The sequence below is a fragment of the Astatotilapia calliptera genome, chromosome 9, assembly GCF_964374335.1.
Source record: "Astatotilapia calliptera chromosome 9, fAstCal68.1, whole genome shotgun sequence".
Lineage (NCBI taxonomy): Eukaryota > Metazoa > Chordata > Actinopteri > Cichliformes > Cichlidae > Astatotilapia > Astatotilapia calliptera.
In genome coordinates, this window is record NC_137430.1 from 9,152,719 (window position 1) to 9,171,359 (window position 18,641).

Sequence of the window (18,641 nt, forward strand, 5' to 3'; positions counted from 1 at the left end):
TTCTGCTTCCAGTGTATTAGCCCAAATCACTGCTGCTGTGTGTATTCAATCATCAGAATAATGATGCAAATTCCATCCTTTGAAATCATAGCTTGTCTCATGGTAAATGTGTGCATGGGCTTTTTTCTTTTTACACTTTATAGAGCAGTAAGTAGTCTGCTGCAACTTCACTCAGTTCTTTTCCCGCCCTGTGTTTATCCACCACTCTGCATCTAATCATTAGTTGCTATTAAACTCTGGCTTGCTTGTCATGGTATGGTTCTGCTGGAGGTTTCTTCCTGTTAAGAGGGAGTTCTTCCTTCCTGCTGTCACCAAGTGCGTGGTCAAAGGGGGTCATCTGATTGTTGGGGTTTTCTCTGTATCACTGTAGGGTAGCCTTGAGGTGACTGTTGCTATGATTTGGTGCTATATAAATAAAACTGAATTGAATGAATTTATTGTAAACTCTCCTTTCAGAATGAACTTTCCTTTTTGTTCCTCTTCTTTCTGTGCTGCTTAGTTGGTGAGCTTAGTGTCTGCACAGCAGGTCCAAAGTTATTGTGACACAATTTATTTTTAAGGATTTTAAGGTAAGCACTCATTATTCATCTCAAATATCAAAAAAATGTTTTCAATATATTCACACAGCTTGTGTACACAAGTAGGTGTGAAAAAAAAAGCTTATTAAAGCAACCTTATAGACAGTAAAATTTTCGGTATATTTATTTAAGCCAAAACACCAGAACAAGATGTATGATTTGGAAAAACGTGTTACTCTGTACCTGACATGAAGATGTTTTTAATTCTTGGCTTGAACATTACATGCAGTCGTGAGCGCAGGGAACCAGCCAGCCGCTGTGAAAGTGAGAACTATATGTAATATATATGTGCCATAAACCTGCAGCTGATATTTCTGGGTCACTTATCTGCACTGGGAGCTGCTTGCACTGTTCTAACCTGTCGGCCTATTATGTAACAGATTGGCCCAGTTTACCCCATATACTCTGGCTGTCTGTGATTTTCCACTCGGCCTATGTATCACATGGGTTAGCTGTGATTGTCTGCGCGAATGACGAGGACCTGAAGCATGAATTTCTCAGGTAAAGCGCCCGGGGTGTAGATGCAACAGCGTGGAGAAGAGTAGAGCTAACATTATTAAAGCCTCCATCCAGTTTCAGCTTGCTCACATTCCATTTTCAGCTTTCAGCCATTTAAAAAAAAAAAAATCATGCTTCTTTGCAGATCATTGTATGTGGATGGAGCTCGGCTGACAGTGAGGACACAAAGATGAGCCCCAGCAACAAAAAAAAAGTAGCGAGAGAGCGCGAGTGTCAAAAGTAATCCAGAAGAGCAACACTCTCAACACCCTTCATCTTTTTTTACCAACAGGCCTCGCTGCAGATCATCTGGCTGCTTTGAGAGTGCAAGGACTGAACTGTAGTTTGGCAGGATTCACTGATACTGCAGATATCCAACAAATACAGATTACAGAGTGACATGTTTAGTTGGAAAAGTAGTTAGAGTGCATTTGCTGGTATTTTAATCCATCACCGTAATCGTTAAATCTGCACTTATCAGACAGATACAGATTCGGCACAAGTGCATACGTCTTCATAAATTCTTGGACTGCATTGCCAGGCAACAATAATCATTTACAAACAATAAACAGGAAGTGTGACGCTGCTGCAGAGACGGTCCGTTAGCTGCAGCGCTGGCGTCGTCTCATTTTCGACCACATTTTGTAAAAATCTGCTCCGCGAGGTGCTCTGCATGAGCCTTCGAGTAGTTCCTGTTTGAGGTATGACCACAAATGATTAGATACTCGTGCAGAGACAGATGTGGAAGAAGTCAGCGTTTGCTGAACATATTTCCGGACGGTGACTTTCAGAGAACTAAATTGAACATGAAAAAGTTCTCTGGTTTAAATTTGGCCCTAGTGCCACACTTAACATTTAACACCCTGTTCGCGAGTGCAAGATCAAAAGAAAGAAAAGGTAGAGAAACTTATATGGCCTGACTCTGATGTACAAAATGATGAGCGTGTGACATGAAAGAGATGAGGCGTGATTAGCACGCTAAATAAAAGGCCTCCGAGTTTAAGGTCTTGAGATTTCCTGTGTTTCCTGTGTACGCATTGTCACCGATACAAGCAGATTGTGCTGCATGGCTTTGCTCTGACTCGTCTCCATTCTGACACAAGATAAAACCACAAGATAAAAACGCAGCGCTCAGTTACAGGTAACAGGACAAAACAACTTCCTCTGCAGGGAAATGGCACTTGGTATTAATTTTAATCATGTGTTGAATACTGAGCTGTGGTGCACATTATTTAAACAGTTGTATAATTATTTTTCTTTTTAATAATCTTGATGTATGCATACTCTGATTACCTAATTTTTCGTGGGCTATTGAATCACATTTTTGTGATTTGAATAAATAAGCTTTGTTAAATTTTCCTACTGTAGATTTTTTTTTCCTGAGCTCAATTCCACCATCAGGCTGAGGTCTTCCTGTGTGGAGTTTGCATGTTCTCCCCGTGTGTGAGTGGGTTCCTCCCACAGTCCAAAGACATGCAGTTAGTGGGGATAGGTTAATTGGAAATTCTAAATTGCCCATAGGTGTGAATGTAAGTGCAAATGGTTGTCTGTGTCTATGTGTTAGCCCAGAAACAGATTGCTGACCTGTCCAGGGTGTACCTTGCCTCCTACCCTAAGATAGCTGGGATAGGCTCCGGCCCCCCATGACCCTGAAAAAGGAGACGTGGAAGAGAATGGATGGAAAATATGTCCACTAGGATGTCTTGGAACACCAGCACACTTTGTGCACATATGAATGATTTTTTCATATGTTGCTTCCAACTTTATGACAAGACAGAAACACGGTGCTGTGCAAAAGTCTTGAGCCACCCTTCATTTATTCATACTTTGCTGGGAAAATGGAAAAACTTGAAACTGCGTTTGTGCAGTTCTTAAAGTCAGTATTTGGTCTGACCACCTTTAGTTCAATACAGCCTGAACGTCCTAAGGCTTTCATTGCGTTTCCTTCAGTGGTCTTAGGAATACTTCTCCAGACTTCTTGAAGGACATTTCATACAATAAACAGGAATCTTGATGCCCCCATAGGCACAGTCCCGTTGGGGAGGCCAATCTATATCTGTGTGTTCGGACTCATTATCATGCTGAAAAAAAACATAGGTGCCAATCAAGATGCCACTGCATGGTGATAATATTTTTCTCCTTTCTTAATTCCATCATTTTGAAAAGATGCCCATACCACTGGCTGTAATGCAATCCCAAACTGAGCAGAACTACACTGACTTTCAGTCCAGTTCTTGTGTAATTTGGCATATCTCAGCTTTTTCTCAATGTGCTCCTTCTTTAGGAATGTCTGTTGACAGCCACCCTTGAACTGAGGCCATTTCTGATGAGGCTTCAGTAAACAGTAGGTGGATCCACCGAAGGGCCAGATGCGTCTCTCAAGTCCTGTGTCAGGTCTTTGCTGGACTTTTTACAGATATGACTTTCAGATATCGCTCATCTGTCACAGAAAGTTTTTAGGCCCCCCACTTCTTCTTTTGTACTGTAATTCTGTAATGATCCACTGCACACCATGCCAACAAAGTTTTCAGCTAATAGCTCTTTGGTGCAATAATAATATTTTGTGTAAGTCAAACTGTGTTATCTTTGGCATTTTTCATTCTAAACTAAAGAAATAGGAACAAATGATCACTTTTATATGACAGGCTGCTAATAACAAAGTGCCTAAAGATACAATTCCAGTTAAGGCAATCCCCATAACTGCATATTGGTTATAGATTCATTATTAAAGTTTCTGAGTAGACACGACCAGCGTTATAGAATCAGAGTTCTGGGTTTGGGTCAAAACTAAGACTGATATGGAGCCTCTCATAGCTCTAATGGAAAGGTTTCCTCACCATGGGAGTTTCCCAGAACACTTAGGAAACAGCACTTTGACACGAAATGCATTTGAGCCTATAGCCCCCAGGAAGCCATTAAGCACACATTCTGGCACATGGATATTAAAAAAGTGAAAAATTACCCCAGTGAAGAGACGTCAGAGAGAGAGAGGGAGCTTCTGTCACGATTACCATATCCATCTGTAACCCTGCATTAGTCCGCCTCACATAGTGTCACAGGATCTTCTGGTGAGATGCTAATTGATAAGAAAAGATGAACATGTGAGCTGGGAGACCTGATTTAATCAAAAATCGGCACGAAGCTGAGGAAGAGAGCGGGCGGAGGGGGAAAAAGATGTTTGCAGCTCTCTATAAATCATGAGACTTGCACAAAAAGCCATCCATCACAGTTGGCAAAAGGCCTCGTTGGGGTTGAAAGGTCAAAGGGCTGAGTTATGTTAGAAGGTCTTTCCACTCCCAGGGGACAAATTTGACCAGTTCCCGAGCGAGACGAGACGAGGGTAAGCCATTGCTTCTGTCGGGCAGAACTCGACCTATGGGTTTCCAGTCTGTTGCCACTGACTATATACCCGGAAAAAAAGGTTGAGCGCAAATGGCCCCAGCGTAACCCCTCAATCCTTCATCCTGAGTGATAGCTCTCTCCTCCGTGTCAAGTCTTTTAATCCACACTCACTGTTCTGCCTCGCTTATATGTCAGAATGAAAAAGTTGCGCTACGGCACTTTCCTGGTTCTTCACAGCTTCTTGGTCAATATTTCTCATCAGGTGGGAGGGAGACAAATGACCTCCACGGCTTTGACCTTGCCGTGGTTATTGGCAGGAGGAGACAAGTTTCTGCTCTGATTTTTTTACATCCAGCTATTAAAGATGTAACTCTCATTGCTGCTTAATTGGATCATTACCACATTCCCTGGAAGCACGCCTAAAAACGTATGTCCATGTTGTTAAAGTTATGTTAAAGAGAGAAAAAAGTATGAAATTTGTAAATGATACAAACCGTGTTAACATACGCAGGCGTGGAAAGGCTGATTTAAAAATTAATGAGCCTTGAAATTTTAATTCCAAATGTGATCCTAATCTCGACAAGTGGCGTTATCTCCCACTGTAAGGCGGCTCAGATAGCACTAGTGAAGTGGCGAAGAAGCAGAGGCGATGTGACAGAATTCGCATGCAGCTACCCAGGAAATATTAACCCAGAAAAGGAGGTTTTAATGAAGCTCTGACGCCCTAATGAATGCTGTTCATACCCACACACCCCCGTCCGTTTTTACATGAGCATCTCTGGAGAAGCAGCCCTGAATTCTGATGCTGTAACTCCATCACTGAGAGCTCCTCTTTAAGGATTTCTCCCTGTGTCAGAAGCCCCCATCCTCCACATGAGGAGCCATCAGTCTGGGAGGCTACGGGGCAGGTTGTGCTTAATCAGCATTTCAAAGCCGCTCCTCTGTCAATTATCCGAGGCTGAGCTGCTTCCAGTTTGCTCACATGGGTTTCACTCGGCTACGAGGATGTAAGGTCAACGTGCGCAACGTCGGGGTGACATCACCCTCCTAGGGAATCCTTTGGCAGACGTGCACGCAGAAAGAAAACAACACAAAGGAACTTCATTTCTGCATCTTCCATTTCCCATTTCTCTCGTGGCTTTGCTGCAAAAATCCTCGTCGCCATGAAGGACTATCCGACGGTCACACTGGGAGGCATTCATGTGTAGAATACAATTTAAAATTCCATCACTCAGGGTGAAGCTGTGTTTTATATCTTTTCCATTAGCTCCAGATGTCATCTGAATACCATATGTAAAATTGTTTTGCATTTGTTATGCACACAGAGGGGACAATCTGTATGCTTTGCTGGCAGACTGTAGCATAATTCACTACTCACCCCATTGACTACTGAATATGAAACATGCGTTCCATATCAAGCCACTTCTGTCACCAGGCCAGTGGAGAGGAGCGGGCGCGCTGGAGTTTTCTCGGGACTTATAAAGAGACAGACTTTATGCCTTCAAACAGAGATATTAAGGCAGTAGATCTCATACATTACAGTCAAGGGAGCGGTGCGACTGTTGTGTAATTTCCATACACACTTTTCTCTCTCTTTCCCACAGTTTTCAGCAGCTACTGGGCAGATAATCTTATTCTATAGGTCTGCCGGGGAGCAGCAAAAGTCTTGGACGGACTCCAAAAATATTTTGCTCATTAAAAGTAAGACGTGAGGAGAGCCAGACGGAGTAGAGCAGCACAGAGAAAAATGCTCCCAGTTTGATTCTGTGAGGGTGTTTATGACATATGTTGAAAGTCTAATAGGCATCGTGGACACATGCAGGCTGAGGTTTGGTTATGCAAACACTTGGCAGAGGCAGAGCTGCTCTGGAGGAAAGCAACATAACTGGTAAAGTTACACTTTACAGGTATCTTCCATCTGGCCCAAAAAGTTTCAATACAATTCCAGTTTTTTAATAACCATATTTTTGTTGTCATATTAATAGGCTGCAGTGGCTCAGCTTGCATTTGTGGCCTTGAGTGAGCCAAAATGTGCTGCATTTACAAACGAAATAATAAAAAGCCTGGTAATTATGAGAAACGGTTACATTTGTTACCAGTCATTGCTATTTTAGAGGACTGCTTGACTTATTGTGATGAATATGAAACTGGATAAACAGGAACTATGATATTGCTATAAACTATTTTGGTCTTTTAATTATGTTCATTTTTTAAATTTTTTATTTTAAACAGCTTCTTGTTGCAAAAAATGCTATTTTTCATGGATAAATTATACGTTTGCAGGCAGATTTAAACATGGGGTGACTCACGAAAGCTTAGCAAGATTAAAAACTGACCACTTTGAAACTCCTGGGAATCATTCTGACACTTACTGTATGAAAAAAGAAAAGACAATGCATAACATCTGTCTCCTTAAAAGCAAAGCAAAACAATTTCTCCCTAAAAAACAACCTTATTTAACTTACACAGACAATAAGCAAGATGTAAGTTAACTTAAACTTAAAAAGTACTTTTTTATTTTAACCTGAAACTGTTGGTATTCTTTTTTCCCTTTTCCTTTTCTAAGTCAAAACAGCTCACTGCAATGCATAACTTGGATATAAACCAGCATGGTGGCGTCCAAATACACCAACCCACAGAGTGGGTGTGGCAGCGCTGTTTTTCGGTCTGACAGCCAACTCCAGCAGAAGAGGGCGTTTCATAACTCAACCGCCTAACGTGCTTCCAACCCCCAAGTTTTAACATTAATTTTAAAGGAGCATCTATCATTTTTTTCTGCTACATGTTGATATTGTTATACAGTGGAATACGTTTCTCCTCCTGTGGACAATATTGACATTTTGCCCCACAAGCCATATTATTTCCATAGGTGATGAAATTCAAATGTGCAGTGGCAAAATTTCCTTCTTGTTGCCACAAAAGACATAAAAAGTAAATAAATAAAAAATCTCATGACACATGAGACCATTTATTTAGCATAAATCCTGCTTAGCCCCTAAATTTGCGCCTAAACTTTGGCACCCAAACAGATGATATATGGAACACAAACTGTATTTACCATCTAAATTGCTTCTCCACAATGCTGAGATGATGACAAAGATTAATCGGCTAAAGAGCTAAATCTCCCCCCCTCCACCTCCAATATGGTGGCACATCTCAGACCACACGTTTCCAACTTAAAGGCAGCATTTGTATTCCTGAGGAGCGTCTTCTCTCGCCTGCTTTATGATATTACCGCCAGGAGACTGCGAGCAGCGGCCTCGTCTCCATGTGTGGGCTCCAATTCGACCGTCATCCATTCCCCTCCGCTATCTTTTTATCATTACACCGCCTAATAAATGTGCTGTGTGCCCCATGATGCTGCATCATACATCAGGCAAAGTGACCCAGGTCAGCGCATCACCAACCACCAAGGTTACCGTCTCTCTAGCGCTCGTTCGCCGGCTGTCACGGTGAGGGGAGAATTTGTCATCTTTTGTCATCTGGAAAAATCCTCTGACAAAGTAATAACCTCTTCCTCGTCCCTTTTTAAATTCTAAACGTTGCATCTTCTAAAGGAAGTGACAAAGGTGTGCAAGCCACAGGGGTTTGCTGCGTGGTTGTTTTGATCCGGTAGGTCGCCACCGACGAGCGCGCTTCAATCGAAGCAGCAGGTTGTTCCCCCCACTGTGGCTTTGCTTTGTGCCACGTTACAAAATAATTCTTCAGTCTCCCACATCAAACGCAAACAGCATAGTATCACAGCGCAGCACTTGGAATGCATGTGAAAGTGTGCGTGCCGAGGTGTGCCGTGCAACCTGCGCGCTCCCCTGCAGATGGAGCGTTAAAGAGCTCCCAAACTGGAGGCCAGCCAGAGCATTTTGGTTTACCGCGGCGCCTTGGCAGGACACTCACGCACACAAATACACACAGTTGGTCATTTCAGCGTTAAGATTGTGTGATTTTTCAAAACATGTGATTGCGAGGAGCCGGGTGGGAGTAGAGGGCTTGGCATCGCATGTCCGACTGTCTCCCAGCGATCACTCATCTGAGGCGAGAAAATCAGCAGCAGTCTCAGAAACTCAACGCGCTGATTGGAGCCAGATTGGAACAAGGCCTTCAAATCAGAGGGACATGCTCTGCTATGTTGTAGAGTTGAAGCGAGTCTATTACAGGCCCCAGATTAACTATCTCCGACAGCAACAGCAATGAAAGGCTCCTCTATCTCTTCCTTTAAGAAAAAAGAAGAAGAGTTACATGACATAAAGCAGCAGCAGAGCACCCCAGCCTTTACAGTGGCACCACAGAGGATTGATGTATGGGCTCTCTGAGAAATGTCCCCTTTCTCTTTTTAATCTGCTGGACATTCTGCTGTGGATGGGAATAAATAGTCCATGTGTGTGTGTGTGTGTGTGTGTGTGTGTGTGTGTGTGTGTGCGTGCGTGCGTGCGTGCGTGCGTGCGTGCGTGCATGTGTGTGTGTGTGTGTGTTAAAAGGTGGGGATGCATCACTCCCGTGGGAAAAGGTAATGACTGTCCCACTAATAAAGAATCATTATAAACAACTTTAGCAGATCAAAGAAAAGATGTATTCATTGAAGTCCGAGGATGACCGATAGATCAGCGGGGCTTTCAACAAATGCCCTCTGTCCTCTCTCTCTGCGCAATACAGAGGTAGAAAGCCCATATAAATGTCCAACCTGGGTTTAACAGCGAGCTTGTTAACTTTTATAGACGTGTGTAAGATCACAACTAATAAATCGCGATAAACTGAGATGCCATCAGGTGAACAGAGCCTTACATGGAAACTATTTGATTTTTTTTTTCCTAGACGTCACTGTTTATAGAAGCGGCGCAAAGGGAAGGTCAAACCTTTTAGGTGACTTGTATACAAAGACCAGTAAAACACAGAACTCATATATTTCCTCATTATTTAAATGAAGGTAAAACAATATTATTGTGGACTAATCGTCAGAACGTGAGGATCTTTCCCACGACAGTGACTGACTGACTGCTAGGTGCCCTTTTGTTGGTTCAGTTATGGTGAAGTAGTCCTACTTGTTGTTTTAGCACACCCTATGTACATGTTTACTCCTAGTTAGAATAGGCCGAAGAGTGTAAGAGGGAAATGTACAGCATGTGAGTTACAGAAGTGACAACTTTGACTGCTTGTTAGGGTTTGAAGGTACTAGAATTTCAAATTTGCTACCGATGCCCAGGAAAATGAGAGGATTTCAACCCCATCCTGCAATAACAGAACTAATTTTCAACTAATTTACCCAATTATTAGTTAGATTTAACAAAATAAAAAAGGTTTGTCATATAAATTATTATTTTCGTACAGATCATGAAAGTAAATTATGTTTTAGAACCTCACAGCTGGCTACAACAACAACAGAGACACATTTTCATAAATTATTGTTTAAAAACAGAAAAGTTAAATTTGGTCATTTTGTCCAGCCAGCAACCCGCCTGGTTTTTCATGTGTCCGTAATCCTCTCTGTGACAGCTCAATATTCCATCTGTGACCCGTTCAGCCTCCAATAACTGCTGCTAGCTGCTAGGTTAATGACAGCAAGTGGCTAACATTGTTGTTGCTAATTGCTAATAGTTAAAAGGCTAACGTTAACTTTTGCGCTGGCCAGGTTAGCATTTATGCTAACTGCTTACTAATTCAGTGTTGTTGAAACAAGAGCTTTACGGAACTTGTGCGTCAGTTATAAGCAGCAAAGACGGCTCTGTTGGTATCGATACTGTTGTAAACGACTGATTTTTACATTTTTAGATTCCAAGTATTGATTTTTTTAAAACCCCACTACTTGTAAAGCAAATTAAATATCATCATCAGAGCCATCTAGCCTTTAGCTGTACGATTTCAAATGCATTGCCTCTTTTGGGCTTCAGAGGGACTGTTCCAATATGAAGCTAAAGCCACCTAAAACATGACTGGTCAACACTGCTCGGACTACAAACAGAAATCGGAAGGCTTCTGACCGCCTCAGCAGACTCTGCAAATTCAGGTGGAAGATTAATATTGCATCCATCAAATGACAAGTACTGGCATTGTTAGTGTGAGCCAACGATTCACCCAGCGGACAGACTGCTAAAATAAGGGTCACAATCACCACGGGAGAAAAAAGAATTTGAAACAAGAACGCAAGTCTAAACAAGCTGATCTCTTAGGAAAACTGAATATCAATTTCAGCTCTGCGTTAAGACTTTGATTTTCTCATCGCCTGAGTCTACCTTTGACATGAGCGCTAGGTGAAACCCTGCTATACATCACGATTGCACAATGGTGTTTGTGCAGATTCCCATGAGGAACTGAAAAGTGCAAATATCTGTGATAAATTCCATCCTGTCACGTGTTGATTTACAGGTCAGGTCTGCATCAGTGGGTGAATTGGTGCGTAAGCGCATGTGCCGGCACGTCGAGTGTGTGAAAACGCCCGTGGTCATTTTTCATCTCTTAGTTAGTGTAAGTGTAGTGTTTGTTAGAGCGTGCGTATGTGTATGCATGCCTGAGTGTGAGAACGTTTCATCCTGGCTTTTTGCACAAGCCAATATCTGTTTCTTCACTCGTTACCTTTAATCTCTGATTACCATGCAGCTGTTTTCCAAAATCCTGTAACGGTTGACTGATTTAGCATTGTTTTCCTGCTGTGGCCTGTCCGAGCACGGGTCGAATGGCACCAATAACTGTTAATTACTTAATTATGGAGATAAGAATATGGTCCAGGACAAAACTGGCAATGATTAATGCAAAGTCTACAAAGAGTTTTCTTCCTGCTTGGAAATATGCACAAATATACACACAAACGCAATCCCACATTTTACCCTGTTTTAACCTGAGATCTCTATCTCTGTTTCCAGTGTTCATCCCTTTTTTTGTCTTTTGTCTCTGCCCATTAACATTCAACTGAAAGTACAGGAGAGGGGGGCGGATGCACGAATAGCAACCGCAGATTCATCACGTTTTTTTCTCCCTTTCTTTCTCTTCCTTCATGAATTATGGAGAGCCTCCCCCGATACATTTAGTCGAGCCACTAGTAAATTAAATGCGGTGTGCTGCCATGCCACACGGGAGCCAACAGGCCGAGCAGGGATATATCAGCCTGTGCTGCTGTGGCCGAAACATTCATACATCTCCCTCCAGTGTTTACATAAACCAAAACCAGAAAAGCTACGTTTCTACTTTTGTTCTTTTGGTGTGTTTTTTTAAACACACCACACCCCTTTTTTATGCCAACACTGCTCTCAGTTAAAAAAAGCAACACACATATTAAATCTATCAACAGCCAAGCAGCCAACATGACTGATCATGCAGCATCATAGAAGTGATGTAAGCGCTATCACAGCAGAGTAATTCAAAACAGGCCGGTTGTGCAATGAAAGTATTTGACCCGAAGCCAGAAGAGAAGCTATGATTGACTTTTAAACGCTGCTTTTAAACGCTACGTTTTAGACGCTTTATCCACCTCGGTTCTCAGCCTTCACACTGCTCCATATTTCTCTCCAGAAACAGGCACAAATGGGGGTGCTGGCCCCCTTCTTGCCCCCTGATTTATAGCGCTATGGTAGTAAAATGGCAGACTAGAATAACATGGGTGGTAATAAATGACTATAAGACAGCGACTAGCAGCTGTTAATGCTACAGCCATTAGGCTGAAAAATGAAGGGTGCCTGTGATTCCATCAGACTTATACTTTTGCTTTATGCCATGCATTAGTGTACGTCGTGCTAAGTGGCAACCCATATAGACATTAATCGTCTGCTGCATCCAAAATGTTCTGCAGGTATCTTGAAACCAAGCAGCAACAATATCAAGCTAAAGATTAAGATAGGACTCAAAATGCTAAAAAAAATCAGACATAGGAAATGTTTCCAACGGTTATTTTCAGCTAGGCATATACCATTGACAGAGTGTGACATTGCTTTTTCACAATTACATTTTGAAATTCAGTATTCCCAGTAATTCTCTGTTACCCTGACAGTTTGAGCTTGTTCACTGTCTCACTGGGAGTTTGATGGATGGTTTCTCAGTCTGCTACGTCTGGATTCAGTAGACTGGTCTGCTATGTGAGCCCGTCTACATGCCAGGGGTGTCAAATTCTGCATTTTTTAAAGACACTGCTAAAAAAAAAAAAAAAAAGCAGCATTGATAGTCTTATCATAGAGCATTTTCATGTAGATAAATTAAGACCTGTTAATGCAAACACCTGGCAACCATTTGAGATGAAATGTGTCTGTCTCTGTTTAAAAATTCAATGCCAATTATTTGCAAAGCTTTGCCAGTCTTTCTGAGAGTTGTTGCAATCAGTCCAAGTCAGACTGCAATCGTTTGGAGACAGGTTGCCTCCCACAAACTGTGTAATTTGATTTGCCTTTAATTGCCTTTATTGAAAGCTGTCAGCCAAAGTTTGAGGATGTTGCACGCTCAACCTCTGGGAAACCAGGTAGTCACTGCAGCTACTTGCATTTGGTCTGTGGGGGCAAAATAAAAACCCTACATAATCACTGGGTAACCGTGCATTTTACCTAGTTACTGGAAGTTTGTCATCCTGTTTTTTACTCTTGTGTGACTGAGCTATAAGTAATGGGTTATTCCAGTCATTAAGTATTACATTGACAAGTAATATAAAAGATGATAGTTTATCATAGTAACAAGCAGAGATCCTTGTTTTAGTCAGCAGTATGGATCAAAGTTCAAAAACAGTGAATGTCACTGACAGCGTTACATTGTAGCAGATGTCATGCTACCTACCTGTAGCAGCCTAGCGGCTACGTCACTCTACAGGGTTCCTTCATTGCCTTTAAAAGCAACAACAAACACTTTTTATAAACTTACTAAGTTTACTATTCGCAATTTCCTTTATACCGGTACTGTTTAAGTAAAATCTTCAGATCACTCTGGCTAAATAAATAGTCAAGAGCAAAATGAGGTGCTTTGACTGCGTATTACTGCTAATAGTGACGCATTAATTTTTCAGGTCAGGCACAAAAACCCAATTGCTCTTTGGCTCTTTTCTTCAGTGGCTTCATACTGTGAAAATGGGTTGTGAGAATAAAGAGGCTGCACGCTAGTGATACTGGAGAAAGAAAAAAAAAGGGTAGGACTTGTAGGTTTGCATTACATGGCCAAGGACAATTAGCAGCTTCATCGAGCATGGCCAGAACAAATACCGTCCAGTCACCTCCCTCCTTCCTCATTTCCAGATGAGTGGGCCCAAATTCCTATTCAGCGTTGCAGAGGACACTAAGGACCAATAGCTAAAGTAAGAGGTGGGAAGGGCTGTAATTATTAAGGGGATTGTCTCAAGACTCTGTACACACCGTTCGGTGATAAACGTTTTAACATACAGGGTGAAACGCGAGAACCCTTTGAAGTGCGCTGCATGGAGAAAAATCACAGCTTCGCCATGTTAAGTTGGACTCATACACTCAACAAAAATATAAACGCAACACCTTTGTTACTGCTCCCATTCCCCATGGGATGGACGTAGAGACCTAAAATTCATTCCAGATACACAATATAACCATCCCTCCCAAACAGTGGTCACAAATCAGTCCAAATGTGTGGTAGTGGGCACATCTGCTATATTGAGATAATCCATCCCACCTCACAGGTGTGCCACATCAGGATGCTGATCTGACATCATGAGTAGTGCACAGGTGTACCTCAGACTGCCCACAACAAAAGGCCACCCTGGAATGTGCAGTTTTGTCTCACAGCAAAATGCCACAGATGCCACAAGCAATGAGGGAGCGTGCAATTGGCATGCTGACAGCAGGAATGTCAACCAGATCTGTCGCCCGTGCATTGAATGTTCATTTCTCAACCATAAGCCGTCTCCACAGGCGTTTCAGAGAATATGGCAGCACATCCAACCGGCCTCACAACCGCAGACCTCGTGTAACCACACCAGCCCAGGACCTCCACATCCAGCAGGTTCACCTCCAAGATCGTCTGAGACCAGCCACCCAGACAGCTGCTGGAACAATTGGTTTGCACAACCAAACAATTTCTGCACAAACTGTCAGAAACCGTCTCAGGGACGCTCAACTGCATGCCCTTCGTCCTCATCGGGGTCTTGACCTGACTCCAGCTCGTCGCCGTAACAGACTTGTGTGGGCAAATGCTCACATTCGATGGCGTCTGGCACGTTGGAGAGGTGTGCGCTTCACGGATGAATCATGGTTCACATTGTTCAGGGCAGATGGCAGCTGAGAATGTCCCAGTTCTTGCATGGCCAGCATACTCACCGGACATGTCACCCATTGAGCATGTTCGGGATGTGCTTGACCGGCGTATACGACAGCGTGTACCAGTTCCCACGAATATCCAACAACCTCGCACAGCCATTGAAGTGGAGTGGACCAACATTCCACAGGCCACAATTGACAATCTGATAGACTCCATGTGACCATGTGTTGCACCGCATGAGGCAAATGGTGGTCACACCAGATACTGACCGGTTCTGGGTCCCCAGACCCCCAATAGCGCAAAAAACTGCACATTCCAGGGTGGCCTTTTGTTGTGGGCAGTCTGAGGTACACCTGTGCACTACTCATGATGTCAGATCAGCATCCTGATGTGGCACACCTGTGAGGTGGGATGGATTATCTCAATATAGCAGATGTGCCCACTACCACACATTTGGACTGATTTGTGACCACTGTTTGGGAGGGATGGTTATATTGTGTATCTGGAATGAATTTTAGGTCTCTACGTCCATCCCATGGGGAATGGAAGCAGTAACAAAGGTGTTGCGTTTATATTTTTGTTGAGTGTAATTGAGTTGTGACATCTTAACCGTAGTGCAGCGAGAATCGTTATTTAAAACACTTTGTAAAAGGGCAGGTCTGTTTATTTGAGACTATCTGCATTTACTTGCGAAGAGCAATAGAAGAATCTGGGATGCTTTGATGCTCGGAAAACAAAGCCTGCACCGATATCTTTAATGATGAATGAAAAACAATGTTTCCTTTCAATGGGGCCTTTCATAGGGCAGAGTCAGGAACGATCTTTATGTGCTGATTAAAGGCTGTCGATGGTAAAATAGGCTGGACAACATTTGTAAAAAAGGGGCTTTGAAAGATGACTATAAAAGCAGACAGTGGCCTTTCATCTTGGCATCTGCGTGTGCCCATTACTGAGTTTCTGTGAAAAATAATGACTCTGCCTTCCAATATGATGAGCACTTTTTAAGTGGACCTCATTCTTCATGACCTATATCTATTGTCTTACCCTGTCAGCAGTGGGAATAGCACAGCTATTCATGTCCTATATCAAATACAGAGTCAGGGATATTTTTGCCATAAAGCACATGCCACTTCAGACTCGATAGTGAATATGTGCCTCCTATGAATTGTTGGATTTGCATGAATATTTATGGAATCGTAGTGGGAGTTACAGCATGTGAGGTAATTGCATTACAGATGGGGAGAATGGATGTGAGTCATAGCACATTTTACATTCTCATGTACAAATTGGCTATTGTATTAGAAATAAGAAAAGCCTTCTTGAAGTAATGGTTTCCAAATGAGCTTGGTAAACAAAGTAAATGATTTACTTTGAACCAAACGAACCATCCTGGGTGCTGCGCTTTGGTTTTTAAGCCACAGTCCATTTTGCTTTTTGTTTGAAGAAAACCACATTCCAATGGTGCGTTCTCATTATAGCGCCCATTGAGTAATTTGACAGGATTATATTGCATTTGTGTGGATCGCTGCTGATGATTCTCATACGAGAGGGAATCATTGCTGCAAACTTCCCTCTAATGTGCCCATTACTTTATAATGATGCCAAGTGTTCAATTTCACAGTGGTGGCATGAATTTGTAATTACCACATATAGATTTCCCAGTGTCTCCTGATTGCAGAAGAAACATACTGTACTCACTACTGCCCCGGGTCCAATAACCAGATGTGGAATAGTCTCCAGCTTGCCAGCAGCATCCCTCCCAAATGAGCCTCAGCCGGCTCCGGTGGGAAGTGTTTTCCAGTTAGCTATCTTGCAGCGATCAATACTCCACCTCCTCCCATAATGTTCACAGAAACCCAAACTTCTAATGAGGGACTTTTGTAGCCATGTTCCCCGAGCCCTGTAATGTATGCGGTCAATATGAGAGGAGATCTGCTGGATGAACACAAGACAGAGAGAGAGAGAGGATGGCGCGTTCAATATTAGGCACTGACCGTCTGGCGGACCGGACCTGACCCAGATTTACCTCAAACTGTCTCACCACACTATCTCTGAATTTCATCTTGCTTGATAAAAGGCTCTGGTTTTCTTAATCCACACTGAGGGATGAAGCACATTATGCCAGGCCCCAGTTTGTCAGATCCAGATTCGATTTTTGAAAAGGTTAATAGCTGCGCTCGCAAAAAACCAAGGCAAAATGTTTAGGATGAGGCCTTTCTGATCACAAATGGGCAAATATTTGTGGTACAAGTTTGGATGTCTCCTGATGACCTTTGTCAGAAAAGCGCTGATTAAACAGAAGGTAAAGTTGATGAGACAGCGTGGTTTTCAAGAGATGAAGGCCAAATCTATAAATCTCATTACTGCAAAACTTTCACCTGTATGCGTCTGACTGCCGGCAGAATGGAAGGCTCTGCATTTCAAGTCGTATTCATTTCTTTTGAAATAACACAAACCTACAGAGGTTATGTGATTGAATACAATAAGATAACAAGGTGGCGGCATGCAGATGGAAGCTAAACGCTAACGTTGCTACGACTGCTAGTGTAATGTTTACTAAGTGCTTAAATCAACATGTTAGCATGAAGTTCGGTATGTTTTTGGTTATGTAACTGCTTGTCAAGTATAGATAATCCGACCTTATGATCCAGCTAAAGGAGAATCCGTCAGACGGGTTTCAAGACATTTCATTCTAGACTGCAACTCCTGCCGTAGTAAATGCATAAAAGCATAGAAGGAAAATCTTCAGTCTTTGTGTCCGTGTGCTGAATCTTTAGTTGTCTGATCACAACTAATTTCTCCTCTAATTATTATATATATATATATATATATATATACTTAGATTGCACTTTAAAAGAGCATTGTTTATTACTTGATCAACTTAACTGACAGTTGATATTTAACTGACAGCATGATGTCAGTCCCATCCTTCTGACTCGGTGACATTTTAGAGAGGATGTGCAGTTCCTGGGTCTCTTTGGCTCAGTTTCAGCTGTACTTGGTCCAAACTGGTGGACCAACCAACCAAACACTGCTATCCTTGGAGCCGAACCACTGCTAGTATCAAATAGAGCCCAGCTAAAAGAGGTTAGGGTTAGAAAGCCTTCAGCTTTCTAATTTCGTGTTTTGAGACGGCAGTGGAACGAATCCCTTTAGGTATTTCCTTTGTTTTATGGCACTTTGGAGCATTTAGGATGAAAAAGAGGGCGGGAAAGCAAGGCTGTTACTACCTGCGCCGCTAGTGTGTAGTCACGAAATTTGTCGGATTAATGGAAGCAAAAACCCACACCGTCATCAGCTAATAGAGATTAACTCACTGCACCTTAGAGAGTGTCCTTTTCCACAGAATAAATGAGGAATTAACAGCTCCTTCAGACAAGGTTCCCCGTTGTTGTAAATGTTAAGCTGAGTTTAACGCAGCCAGGTTGATACATTTTGCAGGTCTTAGCGCATTAAAAAGAGATTTAAATGAGCTTTGTTGATCAAGCAGCGGGAAGCTTTTGTTCTGCAGCCCATGATTTATTCAGAGACGGCGCGCTCGGACCGTCACTATTTTCTGTCTGTCGTGTTGCGGCCGTGCTTTCGTCGGCGGGCTTCATTTGTGTTGAGAAATGCCATCTGGCTCAGGCAGCGAAAGCCCTGTCAGAGACAGAAGCGGAGGGGAGGGGGGATAATGCGTGCGTACATGCAGCATGTATCTATTGACCTCAGGATGCTGGAAATGGACTCCTAACAAATTAGAATGTTTCTAACTAAGCGTTCACCTCCTGGAAGCGGGAACACTGTCAAAGAAAATATACTGACTAGTCTGAAATTAAATCACAGAATCAGAATATAGCCTGTTGCGTGAGCTATAGTACAGCAGGCTGCTATTCTCACGCAGAGAAAATAGGACTTCTGTCTGAATGTTATGCCAAGTGTCAGATGCATACACAAAATAACTGCACAGATAGCCAAATAAGGTGGGAAGCGATGCTCTTCAAGCAGCAATTGCAGTAGACTGAGCTGGAATTCGAGCCCTTTAAAGACTCCTTTGTGACA